General features: G+C 52.8%; 1 protein-coding gene across 1 annotated transcript in view; it reads left to right on the forward strand.

Annotated features, from left to right (window-relative positions):
- The first annotated feature begins 2,523 nt into the window (after nt 1-2,523).
- TRPV2 (transient receptor potential cation channel subfamily V member 2) overlaps nt 2,524-3,989 on the forward strand; it is a 21,851-nt gene continuing 20,385 nt past the window's right edge. The window contains exon 1 of the mRNA XM_023514053.1: nt 2,524-2,560. The gene's annotated coding sequence lies outside the window, so the exon portion shown is untranslated. The remainder of the gene's footprint in view (nt 2,561-3,989) is intronic.

Below are 3,989 nucleotides of genomic sequence, written 5' to 3' on the forward strand. Positions count from 1 at the left end.
CCACAGGCGCTGAGCCTAGACAGAGTTTCAAGTTGTTGCCCTGGGTAGAGTGCTGTGGCGTCCTAGCTCACAGCAACCTCCAACTCAGGCTCAAGTGATCATATTGCCTCAGTTTTTCTATTTTTAGTAGAGACAGGGGCTTGCTTTTGCTCAGGCTGGTCTTGAACTTGTGAGCTCAAGCAATTCGCCCACTGTGGCCTCCCAGACTGCTGGGATTACAGGTGTGAGCCACTCTGCCTGGCTAGGATATTTTATCACTGCTAAAGAAGACGTTTAGTAGTCATTCCTCATTTCCCTTCAAATCTCCTTGCCCATGGCAAACACTAATCTACTTTCTGTATCCAGAGATTTCCCTATTTTGGATGTTTCATATAAATGGAATCCTTCAGATCAATTCTTGACTTTTTGGCTTAAATCAAGTGTATCTGTTCTTACCAGTTTTCTATCTGATATGTCCTCTATCATAACACTTAATAAATAAAATTAAATAAATGGAATCAGGCAATATGTAATCTTTTGTGACTGGCTTCCTTTATTTAGCCTAAATTTTCTGCTTTCTTCCCTATTGTAACATGTATCAATACTTCATTTCTTTTTTAGTGGCTGAATAATACCGGATGGCCATAAAGTTCATGGAATTGCACATGAACTTTATGGCTACCCTGTATTTTATTGCATGGCTACACAGTATTCACATTTTATACTATCTATGCTATTTTATCTTATCCATTTATCAGTCTACAGTCATTTGGGTTGTTTCCACCTGGTTATTATGAATGATGTTGCTGTAAACATTTATGTATAAGTGTTTGTGTGGATATATGTTTCCATGTATTTCATTTTTTATTTTTATTTATTTATTTTTTATTTTATTTATTTTATTTATTTTTATTTATTTTTATTTATTTATTTAAGATAGTCTCAAGCAGTCACCCTGGGTAGAGTGCTATGGCGTCATAGCTCACAGCAACCTCCAATTCTTGGGCTCAAGCCATCCTCTTGTCTCAGTTTTTCTATTTTTAGTAGAGACAGAGTCTTGCTTTTTGCTCAGGTGGTCTCGAACTCAGCCTCCCAAGTAGCTGGAACTACAAGCACTCACCACAATGCCTGACTATTTTTTTGCTGCAGTTGTCATTGTTGTTTGGCAGACCCAGGCCAGGTTCGAACCCACCAGCTCCTGTGCAAGTGGCTGGTGCCCTAGCCACTGAGCAACAGGTGCTGAGCCAACACATGTGACTATTTAGAGTATTTGAAGTGTGGCTAATGAGACAGCAGAAGTGAATGTTAAATGTAAACAGCCACAGTGGCCAGTGACTGTCACACTGGACGGCAGAGGTCTAGAGTATAACATGCACAACAGGGTTGCAAGGAGGGATGATGACTGAACAGGGAGACAGTCGGGGGACCATGCAGGCTAAGGGACAGAGTTTGCCTTTATTCCAACTACCATGAGAGGCCATGGAGATGGGGGTGGGGGACACTTAAGTCAAGGAGTGAGGCATCCTGGTTTTCATGCCAGACTGCTTCAGTTGCCCTGGGAGAATGAGTTATGAGGGTGGGGGTTATGCACATAGGTTAGAGGGGGCTGCAGCTGCCAAGGGGAGAGTTGATTTTGGCTAAGACCAGGCAGAAAGACAAACTTGGAGGTAGAGCTGAGGGTAGGGACTGGGAACGGGGGAGAGGGAACACTGGAGCTACTTGGATGGTAGCTAGTCTCCCAACCTCAAAGTTGAGACCAGAGCAGAGAAGAGATGAGGTCTAATTCACCCCCTACTGACTGGTGCTGGAAGCACATCTAACTAGGAGAACTCGGGGCCCCTGGGGTAAGGAGGCTGGGGGAAGGTCCTGGGAGGTGGGAAAGTCCCTTCAAACTGTGAGGTAGGTGGATGAGGTTGCTTTCCCAAGGGCATCTGCTGGGCTGAACCTCTCCTCTCCCTGGTGCCCGTCCACACAGCTCTTGCCCCATGACGGGTCAACCAGGACCCAGAAATGAGCCACATGGCTGCTGAAAGACTCTGGAGGGCAGGGGACGGGGTGGGGGTGGGGAGGCGGGGGAAAGAAGAGGTGAGGTGATAGATGTCAGTATTGTGGGACTAGAATCCCCCACCCATGACAGCACCTGCCAAAGGCCGGGCCCCAGCACCAAGGGACCAAGGGCTGCTCTGATTGCCCCGCCCCCACGTGGGGCCTCAGCGGCTAAACGGGTGGAGTGGGGGTGGGGTGAGATGTCCGGGGCTGGGGTGAGATGTCTGAGGGTGGGGCGTGTCTCCCCAGAGCAGGGTGTGGCTAGTGGTCCAGATGGTCAGTCTCTGGTGGCCAGCCTCTCCTGACCCGGGGGCATTAGCTCCCCATCTTCCCCCATGCCCGCCAGCGGGGTGGGCTGAGGAAGGCAGCACCAGAGATCACAACCCCGAGCTCGAGCGGGGTAGGAAGGTTCCAGGGCTCCTCAGGCTGTCAGCGCCCGCGGCCCCTCCCGGCTTCACTTCCTCCCGCAGCGGGGAGGCTAGCGGATCCCTGCGCCCCGCAGCCGCCTGCACCACGCCCTGCCTCCGCTTTCAGGGTAAGTCGGTGGGCGATTCTGGGGCAATTCCGGGGACATCGGAGGGGGCCGGGCTCCCAAAGCCCTCAGGGGGGGCCCAGAGGGCTCTTCGCTTCTGCAGCCTGTCGCCAGGTCTGTGTGGGGGCTCCGGCTCTTTCTGTCCGCACCTCCACACCCCTTTTTGCCTTGCCAGGGTGGTTAGAGGGGTCCTAGGAGGTGGGGTGGGGGTTGGACAGACCTCTGGGGCTGCTGGAGCTTGGAACTGGTGAGCTGGGGCTGGCCAGGGAGGCAGACTGGATCAGAGTTTGGTTGGGGACATAAGCCAAGGTAAATGGTATTTGGATGGAAAATACCCCCCCACACACACCTCTTACCGAATGTGGGAGTAAAGGGCGATGGGTTACAACAGCAAGTCCAGACCCTCAGGCAGGTCCCACCCTCCCCTGCTTCTGGGGAAAATGCCCCACACAGGTCCCTGAGGCTGGGCGGGAGCGGGCCCAGGCCCTGCCTGTCCCCTGCGCCGCCTCCACTTCCCATGGCTGGCCTTGCTCATCTCTGCTTCCTGTCCCCTTCTCCCACCCTGCTGTGTCCCTACCCATAGCTTTTGCCCAGTGAGGTCTCAGGGACTCCCCTACCCTGACTGAGGCCCCACTTCTTGCCATGCTGGAGGCTGTGGTTTCAGTTTTCCTGTGAGGGTGAGATTGTGCTGTCAGCTGAGCCCCCTAGGGCACGCCTAGGGCCTAAGGTGGGTGGCAGGGACAGCTTGGACAGCCAGCCAGAGCCTTCACTCCCCACTCTCAAGCCTCTAGAGACCCCGAGGCACAGAGACATGGCCTTGGATGCCCTCAGAGACGAGTCAGACTGAAAGAGGGATGGGCGCTGAAAGACTTTGAGAACTGAAGGGGAATGTCATGATGGTTGTAGACCTGGCTCTGCCAACAACTGGTGGCTCTGGGAAAGTCACTTCCCCTTTCTGAGGCTGGTCTTGGCAGACTCAGCTGCAGGGTTTGATTGACCAATGGCTTTACCAGCACTGGAGAGCTGCCATTCTGTGGGGAGAGGCTGAAAGACCAGCTCCGGCCCAGCACCTGCACCTTTATTTGCTGTGAATATTGGCGGCTGGGCAAGATGTGTAGGTTAAGGGTTGTGTTGTTAATGCAAATGTTTGTTATCCCTGGAACAGGGGTTGTAAACCCTCAGATATCAAAAAATCCCAGAGGAAATGTTGGGGACAGTCTTGGCTCTTCCTGGGGGATGACATCAAAGAGGTGCCACACTGGGTTCCTGTTCCTCCCTGTTCCAGGACATGGGTCTGTCCCTCTGCCTCCTCAGTCCCTGCCTTCCCTCCACCCATGCTCACTCCCCCTCCTGTGGGTCTGCGGTGCAGACAGTGGGTGATCTCCTTGCACGCAGCTTCTACACACCCACCTCCTCAGTCCCTGCCTTCCCT

Source organism: Otolemur garnettii, unplaced genomic scaffold, assembly GCF_000181295.1.
Source record: "Otolemur garnettii isolate 467f Iridium unplaced genomic scaffold, OtoGar3 scaffold00046, whole genome shotgun sequence".
Lineage (NCBI taxonomy): Eukaryota > Metazoa > Chordata > Mammalia > Primates > Galagidae > Otolemur > Otolemur garnettii.